The 21,073-nt window shown below is 42.9% G+C and overlaps 1 pseudogene; it reads right to left on the minus strand.

The window, feature by feature from the left end:
- LOC116217198 overlaps nt 1-21,073 on the minus strand; it is a 34,559-nt pseudogene that overhangs the window by 3,353 nt on the left and 10,133 nt on the right.

The raw sequence follows: 21,073 nt of genomic DNA on the forward strand, positions 1-21,073 counted from the left end.
CGCCTGCGCCCCTAAGCGCGCTGCGGCCACACGGAGCTGCCGCTCCCTGGACAACATCCCCACCCAGCGGCGCGACTGCGAATTGCTCCTGCGTCTTTTCTGCTAGGCTCGTCTTCCCTGTTGTAATCCCGAGCATTTTTCCATTGGTTGCGTAGTGCTGTTTACCTTTTTTTCGTGTCTTGTTTATCCGCGCAGTATCTTTAGGAGCTTGAACGGACTGGAGAATTTCAGATTTATGAGAATGTGAGTATGAGAGACAGTGCGAGAAATCTAACAGGGAAAAGTCTTGGAAGCAAATTCTTCGTTTGCAGCTTTGTTCACCATTGAGCAATATTCTCTTGTTTTGTTCTGAGTCATTCGCGGATGCCTTCAAGAATTCTTTTAAAAAAATTAATAACTGTGTTAGTAGGAGAAAGTTGCTAACAGGGTCGGTCTTATGACTAGTTAGATTTATAGCTGGTTGACAACTTCACGAGGATGCAGTCATTGTATGTGTGTGCGTTTTTTTCTCTTGCATTTTTTTGACTTGGAATCCTGATAGGATCTAGAAGATTAAATTATATTTGCATTATATTTGCTTCCTTCCTTCCTTCCTTCTTTCCTTGCTTGCTTCCTTCCTTCCTTCCTTCCATCCCTCCTTCCTTCCATCCCTCCTTCCTTCCATCCATCCATCCATCCATCCATCCATCCATCCATCCATCCATCAGTTGGGGATGTGTCCATCTCTGAAGTTCCTATTTTTTCAGCAACACTGAAACTTGTAAAACCAGCCATTGGCCAACTACATCAGTAGACGGAGTTTGGAATATGATCTTAACTCACTCCATGCAGAAATAATGGTGACAGCCGGGTTCCACTTGCTTATTCCCTCAGCAGTGCTTCTGATTGACCCTCTTCTCTCTTCTGATTGACTCTCTTTTCAGAGAGAAGAAAGTGGATCTGGAATCTTGCTTTACTGTAAGGTGCTTCATGACAGATGAGGTGCTGTGAGGTACCATCATGGTAGTGAACAGATCCAGGCTGAGAAGTGCTTCCATGGGCACTTCTCACTCCACTCTCCTCCATTCATGGGGAGATGTTCTCCTTCAGCTACAGGTGCAGAATAGGCATAAGATGAACAGTGGTCCTTCACAGATTCTTAGGTAGAATATCTTTGCACATCAGAAGATAGTGCCCTTAGATTGAGGCTTTCAGATTTTAGAGAAATGTGAAATACAGTAGGAACTTACTCTGCATTATTTGAGAGCTAATGCTTCTCTTTTCCTTTGAGTCATTGCAATGAAATGCGTACTTATGATAGGAAAAACAAAACGTAGCTGAAGGCATTGTGTGTAGGACAGAGTAAGGAACAAAAGCCACAGTAAGATGTATAATCTATATGAATGTGTCAGAGACTTCTCTTATATCTTTCAGATATCACATAGTGATATTGCAGGCTTCCTCTACTTTTTATTTAGTGATGACTTCTTTATCCAAAGACGGTAACCCAGAAACAGTTCTCCTCTTGAAGATCTGTATTTTATTCTTAAGAAAGAGCCACAGCAACTTTTTCCAGTCAGTTCCTGTTGTGTCTTCAAAACACAGCATTCCTGAAAGAATATTCATCCCGCATTTCTGCAGCCTGAACAATTCTCGTTTCCAAAATCTTGCTCTTCCATATGAAATACACGTCAGCGCAGTGAAATCTCAGAGCTGCCACGTTGTGTACAGCTCCTCTCCGACGAAAGCTTCTTCTCCATCACTGCCTCGCAGCTCTGAGAACCGTCCTCTCCGGCTCACATCAGCAGCACCGATTCTTTCCCGAACCGCCGTGATTTCCATGGCCGCTTGCAGAGATGAAGGCTCGCTCCCCTCCTGCCTTTCCCAGCCGCTTCCCAGGTCGGGTTTCTCCTCTCTTCTCTCTTCCCTCTACCCTCTACTCTCTTCTCTTCTCTCTCTTCTCTCTCCTCTCTGAGTTCCCAGCGCTCTCGCAGAGCTGCAGCCCTGAGCTGCCCTTTGGATGGAAGCGTAAGAAAAGCCAGGAGAATCGTTCCTCACCTTCTGGCTCTCCGTTATACTGCACTTACCGGCGTATAATCCTGTTTGAGGCTTTCCGAGACCCAAACGAGCCGCCTCTCTGCATTCAGTCCCAAGCTCCCCCGTCTCTCTGTTAAAAGTAAACGTCTTTCTCGCGGTGCTTACCAACCAATGGGCTCCGCCTGGCTCCAGATTCCTCAGGAAATGCGCATGGCATCAGCAGGCAGCGGAAAGCTCGGTTGATTTTCCCATTCCTTCCCATTCTCAATCCTGCTTTGCTGTCTTGGCGTTTTTCCTGATGGTTCTCCGTGCGGCAGATCCTTTGGAAGGGCTTTGAGCTGGGACGTATTCCAGTGCAGCCGAGCTATTTCGGCTAAAGATCTCGCAGCGAACGGCAGCCCGGCAGCATCCGGCTGGTTCTCGGTTCTATCCCTGCTCGGCAGCGGCCAACAGCGGCACTGGGCGTCCAGCACAGGAACTACACTTGGCCGTCGGCCCCCAGCCTCAGCACCTCCTCACGGCATCATTCAGATCCAACTTTCCACCTGTCGTCAATATTGGCCATTCAGCCATGTCACACAGTACCACCTCTACACGTTTCTTGAACGCCTACAGGGACAGTGAGTGCCCCACCTCCCTGGGCAGCCTGTTCCAGTCCTCGGTGAGGTCTCATCTGCTAATAGAGCAAATTAAGAAATACTCTTCCCACCTGAAGCACTTGGCAAATAGACACACTTTCTTAGTGCTCTGCTACTGCTTTTAATAGTCATCTGGTTTGACACCAATAATCCAAGCCAGTATGAAACATTCTGTACAAACCTTGTGTGAAATGTTTTCAGAAAGAGATACTCTGGGCACACATAGGGAGAACTGATTGTGCAGAACATCTTCTGGAAGTCAGGGAGATCATCTAGGAGTTTTCAAGTACACACAGGCTGCAGGAGGGTGGATAGTGATAGGACAAGGGGGAATGGTCTTAAACTGAGACAGGGGAGATTTAGATTAGATATTAGAAGGAAGTTTTTCACACAGAGAGTGGTGAGGCGCTGGAACAGGTTGTCCAAGGAGGCTGTGGATGCCCCATTCCTGGAGGCACTCAAGGCCTCCAGGCTGGATGTGGCTCTGGGCAGCCTGGGCTGCTGGTTGGCGACCTGCACATAGCTGGGGGTTGGGACTGGATGAGCACTGTGCTCCTTTTCAACCCAGGCCATTCTATAATTCGGTGATAAGGAGGCTCAAAGCTTTGCATATTTTGTTTTTCACAGGAGGATCTCTGTTGTGTGTGCTTCTCCTAAAGTAACATGAAGAACCAACTCAGTATTAATATCAGCACATTTCCTTCTAGGTAGTAGTATTTCCTTTCTACTAATGCCAGCTCATGAGGATATCTGCTCTAAAATCTCTCTTACGTATATTGCAGCTTTGGAGAATGAAGGGAAATTCCCTGCTTCAAATGACTTATATTTGTATGCATTCCCAGAGACGTTCTGATAGGTGCATTCTCCAGTCTCCAAAGACAATACTGAACTGAAGACACCTGTCTCTGCCCATACCTTTGCTTCCTGCACCTTTTGGAGGCAAGAAATTCTGATTCTCATCTCTCTAGTCCCAGCAGTCTCAATACTTCCCATTTAAAAATGCACCCTCCTCAGCTTCAGCACTTTATTTGTACGGATGCCTTTTGAAGCCACCTAAGTAGTTACTCCCATCACTGTGGGTTTTGTGATCAGTGAGATCCAGGTTTTCCATCTTCATCCTCATCCTCAGTTTAAACATGCAGCTGAAAATTCTCTTCATAAATCCTTCAGACAGCAAGTTTTCACGTATGCTGAGATCTCAAGTGGCCCACAAATATTATCTTAGTCTATTTTAGATGCTCTCTTGTCAATCCCCTTGACAGTGGGATTGAGTGCATCCTCAGCAAGTTTCTGGATAATGCCAAGCTGTGTGGTGCTGTCAGCACACTCAAGTGAAGGGATGTCATCCAGAGGGACTTGGACAGGCTGAAGAGGTAGGCATATATGAACCTCATGAAGTTCAACGAGGAAAAGTGTAGTGTCCAACTACACTTTGGGCAATCCCAAACATAAACTCAGGCTGGATGGTGAGAGTATTGAGAGCAGCTCTGCAGAGAAGGAATTGAGGGTATTAATGGCTAAAAAGCTCAGCATGAGCCAGCAGAGTGTGTTTGCAGCCCAGAAGGCCAACTGTGTCCTGGACTGCATCTGGAATAGGGCAGAAGGGGGCCACAAGGATGCACAGAGGGCTGGATCACCTCTCATATGAAGAGAAGTGGGGAGTTGGAGTTGTTCAGCCTGGGGAAGAGAAGACTCTGTGGGGACTTTATAGCTGCATTCCAGCACATAGTGGGGGCCTAGAAAATAACCTCAGGTGGGACCCATTAACAGTAAATGTAGTGGCAGGACAAGAAGTAATGGATTTAAAACAGAGTTGGAGTAGATTAGATATCAGGAATAAATTCTCTACTGTGAGGGTGGGGAGACACTGGCACAGGCTGCTGAGAGAAGCTGAATGTCCCATCTTTCACAATGTTCAAGGCCAGGCTGGATGGGGCTTTTGGCAGACTGGCCTAGTGGGATCCAGTCCAGACCATTCTACTGTTCTATGATCTCTAAGTTAATGTCATTTGTGAAGAAATCAAATCTATGGACGTATTTTTAATGGTTTTGCATCCTTTTTTTTTCATGACTACTTCTAGAGTTTTCTGGAGTGGGGTTTCCAGTTGATAAGGAGGAGATAATGCATGGAAAAATAGCATGATGAACAGACAAGCAGCACAAAGTTGCCAAGCAGTTCAAACCCACTGTATCAGTAGTCCCAGCTTTCTACATTTTCACAAAGCAGTAGAGGAGAATAAGATGAGTGTAATACTAGAATAGCCTTGAAAAAGACTTCAGGGACAGAAGGGCCACAAAGGCATCATGGGAACAAGGGCAAGAAAATTCCAGCTTGTGAACAAATGCTTTTCTAATTGATTACCTGAAGATTGTGAGTATGAGTAATTGAAGGAGAGCAGTTAAGTGGGAGTAAGAAGCAGAGAAGTATCCAGACTGTATGCAGTTATGGACATGGAAATAACACATATTATTTTCAATTCACAGATAAGGGAGGAAAAGACTTGAGGAGAGGTTGGCCTGAAGAAGGCTAACTTTGCAATTCTATTTGATCAACTGAGGAGAGAAGCAGGACTTGAAATGAGACACTGACTTGGAAGTGAAGGACAGGAAGGAAGAGCAGGAGGAGGAGCAGTGATGATTAGAGGAGAGAAAGATGACATGAAAGAGAACCCTAGAGAAGTTAAGCATAAATCTGCTTGGATGACAAGTTTGATCAAAGAGATTATGTATTTAGGATCCACCTTGAAGGCAGCTTAGAAGGAGCTTGTCAGTGTAAGATGGTCCTTGTTTCAGCTGAAGCAGTGTTGTTGCTGAGGAATGGGAGCACACTTGAGGCTCAGGCCACTCAACAGCAAAGAGTCACCACCATGATGGCGTGGTGGTTGGGGTGGGGTGGAGCTGGGACGTCTGGCCTGAATAATATAATAAGAGGATTGTTCTATACCACTTGGCATCATGCAGGACATAAAGCTGTGGGGAGCTGGCTGAGGAAGGGGATGCTGGGCATTGGAGAGAAAGAGCCATTGTGCTGTTAGCAGGGTGTTGGTTGGTGGGTGGCAAGCAATTGCATTGTGGTTCTGAGGTCTGCTCTGAAAGTAATGCTGCCTGTGTTATTATGTTGGCCCATGACATCAGAGGCTGATGGTGGTGTTTTGGCAGCAGAGGTTGAACCTTCCCACCAATATTCCATTATATTTTGTTGCTGTTTGACAGATGACAGCAGAAGGACACTCTGACAAAATGCCACCTGACATGGAAGCCCTGTCATTGCCTATGAAGCAAAAATATAAACTGACTTCCTCCATCCAGAAAAAATTGCACTCATGGACATTCGTCAGTGCTTGCTGAACATTTATGGAGACCAGAGAAACCAGACAGTGAATATGAGCACAGTGAGGTGGTGTGTGTTGTGTTTCAGCAGTGGTGACATTGTCATGAAAGACAATCCACATTTTGGATGGCCATGCACAGCTGTCACCTCCACCGGTGCAGATTTTTCTGAGTGCAGCATGCAGGCTCTTGTTCATTGCTGGCAAAAACACACAGCTAATGGTGGTGCCTACACTGAAAAATAATACTGTGTTGTAGCTGAGAACTTGTTCTATCAAATAGTGTTACAGTGCTCTTCTTATCTGTAGTTTTCATGGAAACAAACAGGAGACATTACTTTCAAAGTGACCTATCTATATAATTATCATTGCATTTTTGTTTCAGTCTTCCTTTTCTTAGTAAATAGTTTTTCCCTCAATTCACATGTTCTATTTTAATTCCAGTTCTCTCTCTCATCCAGCCTGGGAAGGAGTGAGCAAAGCACTGTGTGGTGCTGAGCTGCCTGCTGGGTTACACTGCAACAAACATCTGTAAGAAAAGGTGGGCATTACCTGAGGGAAAATGGGGTTCAATCAATTAAAAAGACATAGAAGAATTTAAAGAAAGGTGGGAAGGGCAGCAGTTACAGTCTGAAGTCAAAGCAGGTGCATGGATGTATGAGAACTGCTGAATCATGGCCTGAACCTCTGATTGACCACCTGAGGCGAGCAATGAGTCAACCCGGGGAGCACAGGTGAAGACAATTCTCCTGGGCTACCAGGAGGTGTATAGCTTGGCTGACTTTAAGACTGACTGTCAGGAGGGAAGGCTCTCTTTTGGAGATTGCTCCTCTTGCAGTCTTTACAGTATGCCCAGGGTAAGGATAAGCTTTCCATCCATTCTTCTTTAGTGTGATAACCTGTTTAGCCTAACTTTCTTGTATATTTCTTAATTATAACACCTGTATATTCATTGATTATACAATGGATCAGAAGAGTGACAAAATGCATGTTATGAAGGAACAAAACCATTAGAAGAGAGAGACAGGAGGAAACAAAGCTGAGGTACAGTCCTGATTTGTGCCTATCCTTGCCCCATTCTCAGTGTTTGGCTCAGGTCCTAGATTCTCTCTTTCTACTTGAACAGCAAGAAAATTAGCAAAACATAGAGCAAAACAAAAGGAATCCCACTACTGCAGCCAGTTTAACAGGATGAATTGCCCAGACAGAGCAAGCAGTAGTGTTTGGTTTCCTAAGTGTCCTGAGGACAAGCTTGGTTCATCTTCAGAAGAACTTCTCCAGACCCTTGGATTTAATTCTCAGTATTAAATCCATAGTATGAGAAATATTGAGAAAGTGGAAATACTTGGTGCTGACACACACCTTAAAAGAAACTCAGTAGTAAAGTGCAACTTCATGGACAGGGAAGTCACTGCCTGGAAAGGAAATAGAACTTCTGAGCAAAGACTTTGAAAAGAGACACAGATAGAAGGGAGTGTTGTTTTCTCATCTCGTAAGTGAACGCAGAGTTAGGTCAGCGTGACCCAACTTACCCCAACCCACTTATTTCTACTGTTTCTGAAGCTACAGTGACTAGTGCAGTGATTTGCTGTTGGAAAGGGGTCAGTGCTTTTTGTAAGCTGAATCCAGCTAAAATGGTAGGGGCAGTTTAACACTAACTCAAGGGGAATCTGGCCTTTTTCTTTGCAGAAGCAATAGAGATCTGTGTTAGGAAGACTTGGGAGACTTTATATACCTTCTGTTTCTCTGCCCTCGGTTGTGTTTTCCTCTCATATAATGCATTCAGCAGCAACTGCAGCCCAGGCACCCTCCAGGATCACAGCATCACCCTTGTGTCTCCAACAAAACTAAACCATTCCTAGAAATGAAGAGTGACCAATGAACTTAGTGGCACATCTTTGACACCAAGCGGTGAGGTTTAGGCTCTGAGTATGCTAACATAGCCTGGTATCTTTGCTTTGTGCACTGGCAAAACTGAACTGGGCCAAAGCTGTTTTTCTTGAGAAGGATGTTTTGACTTGCTTTGCTCTGCTGACTAACGACACGTGGATACTTTGAAAGAAAGGAGCTTCCAAGAGCAGAGGTCATCCACCCTAGGGGGAGAAATTCAGAGTTCATTCACCTTTTAGGTGACAGACATGTACTTGTATCAGTATCACATTTACTAATGGAGTGGGCACACTGGCAGTGAAAAACTGAATGCAGCTTAATACGCGCGCACGCACACACACACACAGAATTAATCAGTACAAAACATACAGATAGGAGAGGAGTGCATTTAGCAGGTATTGCTGAAGGAGCATCATAGTTAATCTACTTTCCAAAGAGTTTCACTGTTTCATAGAATGGCTTGGGTTGGAAGGGACCTCAAGGATCACGAAGCTCCGATCCCCTGCCACACGCAGGGCCAACAACCTCCACATCTAATGCTAGACCAGGCTGCCCAGGGCCCCATCCAACCTGGCCTTGAACACCTCCAGGGATGGACAGGGCATCCACAGCCTCTCTGGGCAGCTGTTCCAGCACCTCACCACTCTCATATTAAAGAACCTTCCTCCTGATATCCAACCTAAAACTTCCCTCCTTTAACTTAAAACAACTTTCCCCCCCCCTTGTCCTGCTATTATCTACACTTTCAAAGAGTTTGTATCTGGACAAGTGCAACGCACCTCATAGCTCAAAATTCTTCAGCTGCTGGCTTCCCAGTTCTGGAGAAAAAATAAAGTTTCTGCATTCCATCAGTGGAAAACAACTTGTTGATTGTCAAAGAAAAAAAGAAGACTGGCAAGAAAGTGATGAGACTTGGGCGCGACTAACTCTGGGGATCAATAAAACGCAGCTTCGGATCTATCAGAAAGTCGATCCCTGCCCAGGATGGAGCAGAAGCAGCGGGGTTGGAGCTGCTGCCCCGTCCCTGGCTGGGCAGGAGACGTCCTGCTGCAACACCCGCTGTGCGCCAGCGGAGGGCAGCAGCCACCAAGGAAAGAAAGTGAGCCGCGAATCTGCATGTCATGGAAACGAGGTGCAGAAAAAGGCTCGGAAACTACCGGGCTTCTCGGTATTCCGGCTTCTGCTAGGGGAGGCTCCTTCGGAGAGAGGCGGGTCTTTTCATCTATCCATCCATCCGTTCATCCATCCATCCACCCACCCCCGCATGCATCCATCCATCCATCCATCCATCCATCCATTGGCACTCTTCCTTGCAGGAGCTGCCTGCTGTTGTGCTGCTCAGTGCCTGGGGGAGAGGAGAGTGCACTCAGATCTTGGGAAAAAAGCGGACACTGAGAGTTTGAAACTCAGAGCAGGAGGCCGGAAAAAAACATCAATGATGCGGTCATTAGTGAGGCTTCAAGGGGGAACCTGGCATTCCAAAACGAGCTGGTTTTTGGAGGGGATGTAGGTCATGGAGCAGTCATGGAGATCATTTTAACCCTCAGGGGCCTTAACTCTGGCTTCCTGCCGTTGCTGTGGATCAAAAATGAAATTAAAGCAGTATTGAGCAGTGTACTGGTTCACTCCAGCACTGGGACTGCGGGGCAAGTGGGGACAGCAGTCAGCTTAAAGCCTGGGAATCAGGGATTGTCGCAGGAGACACCAGAGCTGAATAATCCCTTAATTTCCTTTCCTGCCAAACCAGAGTATATCCAATGCACGTTTGATATTGCTTGGGCTGTGTTAGACCTCTAGTTCAACAAAAGTAAGTCTAGTTAAGCAAGTATGATTTAAACTTGAATGTGAAGTGTGTTTTGTATTGTGTTGGAGGAAAATAAAATTGCATCTCCTGAACGTGGTGAAAAGCATTAGTTTTTTGACTGTAGATTTCTTTAAGATCACAGCATTCTGTTCCTGCCATGTCTAGGTAACTTAGTTCTTCCTTTATTTGCTCAGATGGAGTCCAGAAGGTTGTGATCCCATGTCTGCCTTCTAGGAGGGGTTTGGATCACCTGACATTTAAAGGGCAGGCTGTGCAGAGCCTATGCAGAATGCAGAGCTGCAGTGCTTTCTGCTTAAAACGCTACAAGGGAGAAGAATATTGCATTATCCCTCCCCTCCCCTTTCCCTTTTTTCTTTTTCTCTTCTTTCTTTTTTCTTCCTCTTTTTCTCTTTTCCCTTTCCCTTCCCCTTTCTCTTTTTTCCCCCATTCCTTTTTTTCCTTTTTCCTCCTTTTCCTCCTTTTTTTCCTTTTTCTGTCTAATAAGATTCAAACTGCCCTCTGGATATCAGCCTGTAGGAACTTTGACGTGCTACTGAAGTGCCTCTTAGCCTTCCTCTCAAAACATCATTATATTCAATACCAGGTGGTAGTCCACAGCTTCATCAGTATCTTTGCTTCCTCATTGATTTCTTTCATTTATGTCTTTCTATTGATTGAGACGTGAATCAAGGTAGCTAAAGAAAGAAATGCTCTGCATAAACGCCTGTACAGCAGCCATAGAATCATAGAATAATCATAGAATGGCCTGGGTTGGAAAGAATCACAATGATCATTGAGTTTCAACCCCCTGCTATGTGCAGGGTCACCAACCAGCAGCCCAGAGCCACATCCAGCCTGGCCTTGAATGCCTGCAGGGATGGGGCATCCACAGCCTCCTTGGGCAACCTGTTCCAGTGAACTATGGTTGCAGTGAGCCATGGGTGACTCTGGGACAGCTTTAAGAATGAATGCAGGCTGCCTGTCTGAATAAGGAATATGTCGTGTGAGAGTCCAAATCTAGATTTGTATACTTCTGAATATATGGAAGAAAAAAACAATCCCCCAAAAGAAAACAGCTGTGTGCTGTATGCACTGTCATCTGCCATTCAGAGGGTAGCACTAGTGTTTGGAGTACAGTAACAAATAGATGTTCTTTACCCTGTTACTCAGCAGATGGAGTATGAGCTACTTTTACATGAGGCAATAGAATCCTTCCTGCGCAATCTCTTTGTTCATGAACGCCTCCCACCAAATACACATCAAAAAGACATCAGAGAAAACTATTTGCCAAACTCTTTAGGCTGAACAGAACAAACCCATGCAGTGTTTCTTTTTTTCTTTCTACACAATCTTCATTTCTTCCTGTGCATGCCTCTGGAGAAAAGCATGAAAAAGATCAAGCTGGATGCTGAGTGGTATAAATTACTGAGATGCAGAAACATGAAAACACAGCAAAAATTTTCCTCGAGATTGATGCATATAGAAACAACAACAAAAAAAGGATTTTAATCCACATGTCTAATCAAACATGTCTAATGATATTGTCTCTCAAAATCTGAGGTTTTTAAGTTGTTCTCTCTCACACGACATTAATGGCTCAAATGCTGTCTGACTTCGGACCAGTGAGCCACAGCTGGCTGATAACACAGCTTCCATTAGGAAATATTCGATATTCAATATTCTCCAGTGTGTTGCAAAGGAGATAGCAGAAGAAAAAAACATAGCGGATTCTGAAATATGCTACTGCTTTCTGCTCTTACCTAGAAGCTGTCCATTTGCTGTCTGTGGATTGAAATCTTGGGGCAGCATCAGCACGGATAGGATCCAGGAGCAGCAGTGTGACAAGGGGCAGAAATGTCGGTCAGAGGGGCATGAATTGTCATGGATCTACTGCAATGGTCAGCACCAGGAAATGCAGTATGCTGGAAGAATCCCTGAATGGGGGATGTGTTATGGAATGCACTGCTGTGCTGTGTGTTGTAGGAAGCTTTGAAGACAGCTTTGCTTTGTACTAAAGTTGCTATTAAGAGGAATAACGAAGTGTTATCCAGCAAAGAGAGCACATGTAAATGACAGACAACTATCAGAGAGCTGGGAAGGAAAGAGAAAAGAGTGTCAGAACTGGAATACGCTTGTGTGAGCTGAAGGAAAATGGTCAAATCAGAAAAACCTTTTCATCACATTAAAGCAACAGCAGCAACCAACAAACTGGTGCAACAAATAAACCAGTAGAGCACTCAAACTGATATGAGTGGTCAGATGGATTTCTTAGGAAGGCTGAAATAGTGTTCACACAGAAGTTCTTCCTGCATCATTTGTGATTTCACATCGAATTGTGAAAAAGAATGAAACCCCCTTCCCACTAAATAGACATTTGTACACACTTTTCAAATAAAAATGTGTGATATTACATACAAATAAGATCAAGCTTGAAAACTGATTTTGTTGTGAGTTAGTTAAATAGTGAAAGACACTGAGGATAGATCAGAGCAGTACAGATACCACTTCCTTAGCCCATGGAAACAAAATCTTAACAGTGCTCTGAAGCTGTCTTAATTAACTTTGTGAAGAGATACACCTTTTCTGCAGAAAATAAAGGTAGAAATTCACCAGTTTTGTTCAAGTGGGTGATATTCTGAACTATCCTGCAAGGACAGGTGATCCCACTGTGAGTCCCAGTTCCTCACCACAACTACATTGGCTGTAGTTGAAGAGAAAGTTATTTAAGCAAACATTCAACCAAATCAGACAGTAGACTTCAGCTTGGCTCTTTCCTTGCAATTAATCAGCTGAACATCACTGGAGGCCAAAGTTTGCAGATATTCAACAAGTGTAAATTTCTTATCCATTATTTACAAGATGTTTATAGGAGTTTAAACTTGAAGTTACAGTAGTTAGACCAAAAATGATCATCATTCTTTATGAAAAACATGCATAGTAGTGATGAGATAGCCATGGTAGTGAAGTTATTCCATTTCCCACCCTTTGGGTCCCTTCTCTTGCTGCTCCACGGAACACTTACATGTGATTATGAAATATTTAGCTGATGGATGTGCCAGTGCTGAAGAGCACCCTGGCCTTGCCTTTACTGCTCTCATCCTGCCAGTGCTTTAGAGACATCCTGGTTATTGTCATGGATCCTGTTAATCCCAACCCAGAGACCCCCAAATTTACCATTGCTCTGCTCCTGCCTTTCCTCCAGCACTGGGAAGTTTTCCATTAGAAGTATTATGGGAATGCAGCATCAGAATCTGATTTCTATAAGGGATGCTGTGTACAAAGTATATCAGGAGGTTCTGCTGGAGTGACCTCTGCCACCCTTCCTAGAGGATCCTTTGTCTATTCAGGGCTTAAATAGAGGTGCTCAGTGCTGTTTAAGATAGCATACAGCATGATGTACCAGGTATATATATATATATATACACAGTGTGTAGGATGTCTATGCTAGTTCTTCAGTGCCAGGAGGATGTAGGTCTCCAGCAATTCCTGTGTTACACCCAGAGTTACATTGTCCAATTTATAGATATTCTGATCACTTTTCCACACAGCACTGGCTGCCAACCAGTAGATGAAGGAGGCTGACATGTTTCTTGGGCTTGGATCCAAAGGCAAAGAGCAGAAATCCCAAACAAGGGAAAGGAAACACTCTCAGCTACCAGGAAGCAGAAAAAAAAATGAACAAATTAACCCTTCTGATCCCACTGTCTTTATTTTACTAACTTCTCACAGATAGTCCTCTCATTGTGTGGCACCTTCAAGTCTCTCATGAGGAGAGTGTGGCTCAATGGTACGTCAGGGAGATTTGATATCTTTTTCTGACAAGATTACAAATATGTAAGATAATGGAAACTGCTCTGTTGATGTAATATAATTAAATTTTTATAAGGCCTGACTTTCTGCTTCCAGCATTCAGATAAATAAGTGAAAACAACAGCAGCATGGAAAATCAGGAGAGCACACCCAGAATCAAATTTAATCTGCCTATTTGGTAGCCTTGGTGTGATCAGTGGTGATGTAACAAATAAATGCAGTGAGACAAGTAGTGCCCTGTAATGACTCTTTTCTTGTGCCTTGCCTATGTAATATTTAATGGTATGGAGAATTAATGTTAGTGTAAACACACGTTTGTTCTTGGGAAGTTTTCAGATCATAAAAATTTGGGATGGTAATGAACAAAAAGGCCAAGGCGTGTTTCAGAGAGTTGTGGAATGCTTGGTATGGCAGAAAAAAAAAATCAAATAAGGCACTTTTTAATATAATAAAACACAGCATCATGCCTGCAGGAACAAAGAATCACACGCAGACACATGTCTCTGGACAGTGGTCCAGGAACTACCAGCTCTGGACAGATTAGAAATGTCTGTAGGCAACGTCTGAGGACTGGGTTGTCCTACATGAAGACTGAAAAAATCCAGTCTGTGACTTACAGTGAAGTTATGTCATTGCATCAGACTGATGAACAAATATCTATCAGATGGTTCTCTAACCTTGCAAGGCTATCTGACATGTCCTTGCTATGATTTGGAAGTTCAAGGAGTTAAAAATAGGCAATAAAGCCAAATTTATAACAACTAGAAGACATGGCTAAGGCATATGATGCATTTTCTCTCATTTTTTTTCCTTGAAGTCAATAGTAGGTGTCTTTCTAGAGTTAGACTGTAATCATATCACAAGGTAGTGGTCCTGTTACAGGGATCAGTGTGTACAAATATATCATATACACAAAATTCACGTTCATAAAATTCCTCCTGCACCTCTGAAATGTATCCATTGGTATCCAGCATACTCCAGGTTATATATAATGTCTTATCTACTTAGCATATCCATATTTCATTCCCAGATATCAATGTAAAGGACAAATGAAAAGTGGGACATAACAACTATGCATCTATTAGTTATCAAGACTATGCTTTCTTTATTTATTCAACACAAAGGTTCCCTTGGAATTACATTTTAAACAACACAGGGAACTGAATTCAGCCTTTGTTCACCTTTGTGTTGCTAGCAGAGTGTTGTGGTTTTGGTTTTTTTCACGATGCCGTACAATCCTGCATTTGGGATTTTTGATGCAAATAGAGGTGATAACACACTGATGTTTTATTTGCTTCAGGGCAGTGCTTGCACAGAGCCAAGGGCTTTTCTGCTTCTCATACTGCCCTGCCAGCAAGCAGGTGGGGTTGCAGAAGGAGCTGGGAGGAGACAGCCAGTACAGCTGACCCAGTCTGACTAAAGGAGTATTGACATCATGCTCAGCAATAAAAGTTGGGGTAATAAGAAAGCTTGGGGGGACATTTGGAGTGATGGCATTTGTCTTCTCAAGACACCGTTATGTGTGGTCAGCCCTTCTTTCCTGGTGGCAGCTGAACATCTGCCTGCCAATGAATGAAGTAGTGAATGAATTCCTTGCTGTGCTTTGCTTGTGTGCATAGCTTTTGCTTTACTATGATGCAGTCACAGTGAGTCATCTCAACCCATGACTTCTTGCAATTTTACCTCTCTGATTGGCTCCCTCGCCCCATATGGGGAGAATGAGCAAGTGACCATGTGGCTCTGAGCTGCCTGCTGGATTTAAAACACAACAAGTGTTAAATAAGACTAGAGATCTTCATAAAAGTTAATAAAATAACAAGGATAAAGATCAAACTTCAGACCTTTGGTAATGAACAGAAGTCTTTTTGCTTCAGATTGAGACATATGTGAGCATCAGATGTTGCTTTCTGTGAATCCATTTCCCACAGGACTCTTTCCAATGAGACTCACCTCCGTGTTATCCCTCAGGGAATGCATACATGTGTATTAAGGAGAATACATACACACTTACATATATTGTTCTGACATTTTGGAAACATCACTTTTCAATTCCAATTGTCTTCTGAAGACCAGATGTCCTCCTTGTCCTCTAGCTTATCTTTGGTTTTGCTTTTCTCCAATGTAGAACCAGCTCTGCTCTGTCTGCTTGGCCGAAGTGTTGATGAATATTAATTTGCAAGATCGTATGCTAGCCATGCTGGCCTTAGTAATGCCTGTGTCCATCTACTTCCCTATCTGCCATTTCATATTCTGAGATGGCAAGAAGATAAATACCAATCTGATGTCTTGTACGTTATATTTCCTATTGCACCTATCTACCAGGCAGTGAAACCCCATTGACTCTCATTGGAAATAGTGTTTTCTAGCAATAAAATTGTAAGTCCTCTTGCTTATATTAGGAACATGTTTGATCTATGTTCAGTGAAACTGCAAACTAGGGATTCTTAAAAATCCTACATTTGTACTACTTAAAAATCCTACATTTTCATCTAAAGTGAAATATGAGCTTAATCTGCCTTAACTGGAACAGGACAGCCTTTGACATGACCTTTGTCACCACATCACAGAATCACAGAATTGTAGGGGTTGGAAGGGACCTCTAGAGATCATCGAGACCAACCCCCCTGCCAAAGCAGGTTCCCTACACCAGGTCGCACAGGTAGGCGTCCAGGCGATACTTGAATATCTCCAGAGAAGGAGACTCCACAACCTCCCTGGGCAGCCTGTTCCAGTGCTCCGTCACCCTCACCGTGAAGAAGTTCTTACGCACATTTGTGCGAAACTTCCTATGCTGCAGCTTATGTCCGTTTCCCCTCGTCCTGTCTCCACGTACCACTGAAAAGAGACTTGCCTCACCGCTATGGCCACCACACCTCAGATATTTATAAACCTGGATCAGGTCCCCTCTCAGTTGTCTTTTCTCAAGGCTAAACAGACCCAGTTCACTTAGCCTTTCTTCATAGGGGAGATGCTCCAGGCCCTTCACCATCTTTGTGGCCCTCCGCTGGACTCTTTCCAAGAGATCCCTGTCTTTTTTGTACTGGGGAGCCCAGAACTGGACACAGTACTCCAGATGAGGCCTTACCAGGGCAGAGTAGAGGGGGAGGATCACCTCCCTCGACCTGCTGGACACGCTCTTCTTAATGCACCCCAGAATGCCATTGGCCTTTTTGTCCACGAGGGCACACTGCTGGCTCACGGCCAACCTGTCATCCACCAGGATGACCACATCACCTGTGTCTCATTGAGCAGTGTGTTACCATTTTCTTTTTAATATCTCTGTACTTTTAGGACACTTCTTGTAGACATGAAGTTCTTCACCATGTCTCACTCCAAGACTACTTTGCTGCTCACTTGCGACTCCTTTTATGTGGGAAGTCTGCTTGCTTCACCCCTCCCCTCCTCCCCCCCGTGGGGGGAGAAAGTGTGCTCCATATTTCTGTTCTCTCACATTTTGTTTCTAATTTCCTCATAACTCTTGACTCATGTCCTTGAGCTCCTTGATCACACTATATTTCCTGTCTTAAACAAAGCATCATTTATTGCCAGGAAATAGTCATGGATTTTAAAATCATTTCTCCTTTATGCAGAAAGCCACATCTCTGGGCTTTAGCTTCAGGACATAGGAGCTCACACAAATGCAGGAACCCAAGCCACCAGAATGTCCTTGGATCCCATTTCCCTGCTTGGCTCGATTTTCAATTCCCATATATCCTGAAAGTCTGTAAGGATATACGTTTTTTTAATGAGAAAAGCATCTTCCTGGTTCCATAAGTCTGTTCTGTGTTTTCTCTTCATCAATAGTAAAGATGATTGCCAGTGGATTTAGAAGAATACACATGCCTCGTCAGTGGTACAAATGTCTGTGCTTCTCAGAGAGCCTTGATTTCATTTTCCACAAGGCAACAATGACAAAAGTAGTACACTACAATACTACAGAGTGCTTAAAACTTGGCTGAACCTTCAACCACCACAGCAATTTTTGAACCACGTCTCTCTGGTTTTCATATCCTTCCGTTTGTCTGAACAAACATTTTGGGGATATTTCTTTCATTGTTCTTTTTCCTTTAATAAGAGCCACAATACTACAGAATATTGATTCTCTGCCATTTACAAGGCCTGATCTCATATGAGATAATGTTGCAAAATGGCTTAATGCTTATTTTAGAGTTTATTCTGCTGCCCTCACAGGACTTTCTTTCCACTTGTCATCAATAATACTGGGGGTATTTGTTTAACAACGACCTTAATTCATTCAGAAACATAAAGCTGGAATTCAGTATTTAACAGTCTGCTGTCATTCTCCTAATAAGCCCAGGAATCCTCTCTCAACTACATGTGATTTAATTTATAATGAAGTATTTTAAAGAGAAAGACAAATAATCTCTTTGTAAGTAAACCCCAGGGGCAGGATGTCAGAGTATCACAAAAGTATTGGGAAAGTTTCTAAGGAACATGAACAGGATGTGAGTAAAATGGAGTGGTAGTGGAACATCAACGTTTACTCCTTTGCAGGGCTATAACACATGAATCCTACCAATAGGAATTGGGAGGGATGATTTAATGTATACAAACAGGAATATTTTATGCACAGAATTTCCTGAAGGACAGGCCTTACAGCTGTAGTGCCCACAGACTGACCAAAAAGGGTTCTGGTGCAGGACATCTTTACTCACTTCTTGTGCCCTTTGCTAGTGACAGCATTAACTTATCTCCCCAGAAAATCATAGCATTGCTTGGATCTGACACTTGTTTCCAGTGTCTTGATCTTTGATTCTCACCTCTTTTGTATTAATGATAGTGAAGTTTGAGGAGAGCTCTGAAAGATATTTCATAGCCAAGTATTAGGATGCAAGGGAAACATGGGAAAGAATAGGTAACCTCTATATATTAAAAAAATAAAATAAAAAAATCAACACAAAACCCTCAAAACTGAACTGTTTCTACTGATATTAACGAGTCACTAACCTACATTTATTATCACCTGGTTATTTACATGTTGAGCATCTATGTTGCCAGTAGAAATATGAAACACCATCTTTTGGCCTTCTTATTTGCTCCCTCACCTGCTCTCTTATCTACTGACAGCGCAGGTACCCCAGCTAGCAGCTCTGGCCTTTATTTCAAGGTGGTTTTGTAGAGCTGATAACACACAGACAGAGCTGGGTGAGCAGGTGAAGGAGAGCAGGGCAAAGGCAGAAAACTTCTGCACATCACCAGAGTTCAAAAACCCTCGTGCAAAATAAAAGAGGTAGTATCCCACAGAGAAATGTGAATTATTGCAGTTATTGCTGCTTAATGACACCTTTACATCTTCATTAAGATCAGGAGATAGGCAGTGGAGGAAGCCGCTCTTTGTTTGGATGGATCCAAGTGAGAATGCTTTGAATCCTTTGATTTCTTCATGACATCCTACAACATGTTCTGATGCATAAAACCTTTCCCAGTCACTTGACTGTGCCTTCTATATATTAGAAAAACATGCATTTGAATCAGCAGTCTAGTAAACTATGTGCTGTATTAAAAGAAGAGAGAGTAGCAGGGAGCTCAGCTTGCATAAAGGTGAACCTTTATACATAAAATAAATACCATAGCAATTTTTTCATACTGTATGCTGTTCCCATATCTTGTACATTATTTTTTTAGAAACATGAGAAACTCTCAAGGTACTAATAAATGTCGTAGACGAGATCTGTAAGAAGATAACACTTTTTCCCAAATCCAGTCTCTTTGTTTACTTCCTTCTGATATTTAGGGACACCTCCCACCCCAAGACATCATCCATAACATTCTTACTCGAGGAGGTGTAATAACACTATGCCTCTCAGGAGTCGTGAGTGACACTTGGCACTCTGGAAGAAGATGTATCTAAAGATACCCAATACTTACACAGTTTTAATGATGTAATTAAGGTTTGGTTTATTAGAGGATGTATGCTGACATTTTTAATTTGTTATGATGACAGCAGTCACAGTGATCAGTCTATTACATAATTCAGCCACTAGATCTTAACATAAATCAGATGCTTTTTAAAATTAAAGTTTTACTCACCGGAAAATGGAGTTAGTATCTCTTGACATGAAGGAGAAACCCTGAGAGATGCCCCTGCCCAAGGCAAGATCACTGCTGTGCTGCCTGCTGCTTCAGCAAGGAGAACTCCAATTAGGCCTTCTCTGACTGCTTTATTTATAAGATAAAGTGACTGGCTCATATTCAAGCTTACAATCTTACCACATTTCTTTCAGCCTCTTGATGTAATTTGTTGTTCCTCTTTGAGAGATTTCAATACATCACCTGTACGTGGTTATGACCATCAGCACCCACCTGGTGGTTTAATATTAATGAGCTGTCTGGCCCAGAGAAAAGTCAAATTGAAGCCTACTGTGGTTCCTAAGCCTGAGCAAGGCTTATGTCAAATGCAGGAACTGAGCCTATCTGTTACAGCAAGACAGCTGTGCAGTTTGGCAGTTTTCTAGATTGGTGCTTACTGCTTTTTCTCATATATTCTTTCTAGCATCCACTGTAAATCTAAAAAGACAGCAAGTTCAAATACACTTTTACGTCTCTGTGCTTTGTTTAATACAACGAACTGCTAGCAAGTTTCCTATTTTCTAAACAACAGACATGAAGGTTTTCTAATATTTTTAATTAACTGCAGTTTCAGTTCCATCTGTAATTCTGGCTGATTTATACTTTTTCTGCTTCTGTAATATCCGTTTTAAAACAAATAGATGCGTACATCACACAGGATAGCTAAAGTATTATGTGTTCATAAGCTCAGCCGCGCCGAAGAAATATTATCAACTGATAAAAGTCTTGAAGGAAATTAAACATGAGGAAAGAGAGCTAAAAATGTTTAGCTTAGGGAGAAGGAGATGAAGAGGTGTGATAAAAGTCTGCAAAAAACAATTGTGTCAGCAATGAAGCAAGAACTAGCAGAGGCACAGGGGTACACAGCCGTGTGTACAAAATGGCTTAGGGGGAGATGTAGGCTATACATGGAGGAACAGTTGGGGTTTATTTACATATAGATCCCTGTAAGTCCAAATATAATCTCCATATAAAACCACATTCTGAAGTTGATTATGGTAGAATTTTAATATTCTGGATTAAAACTGAGAAACGGGAAGATAATGATCAACATTCTTGACCTACTTGATCATTCGCCTTCTAATAACTGTCTTTGAAGTGAGAAAAATCCAAGTTTACAGAGATGTACTTAAAATTTAAGAGAAATTGCTGTAGTAACTGAAAGAAATTAGCATTGCTACTATTAAAATACCAGGTCTAGCCTCTGCCCAACAAAGATAAGGAAAGACATGAATAAGATACTGAGTTCCATCTCTTCTTCATAACTACACCTTGTATTACTTGTGTCATCTATTAAATGGTCATGATAGTGCAGAAGAAGAGCCCATGGTCTGACTGTTCTTCAGTAGCCATGATATCAGCCATCAGTTAATAGCAGCATTTCAGTTACATGACAAACAAGAACATACATGGGAAACTCTGAGGAAGTCTAATCATTAAAGCAAGCAATTTTCCCCCCAAATAGAAATTATTATTTTAAAAAATAAAACCTGCTG

The sequence above is a fragment of the Meleagris gallopavo genome, chromosome 15 (assembly GCF_000146605.3).
Source record: "Meleagris gallopavo isolate NT-WF06-2002-E0010 breed Aviagen turkey brand Nicholas breeding stock chromosome 15, Turkey_5.1, whole genome shotgun sequence".
NCBI lineage: Eukaryota > Metazoa > Chordata > Aves > Galliformes > Phasianidae > Meleagris > Meleagris gallopavo.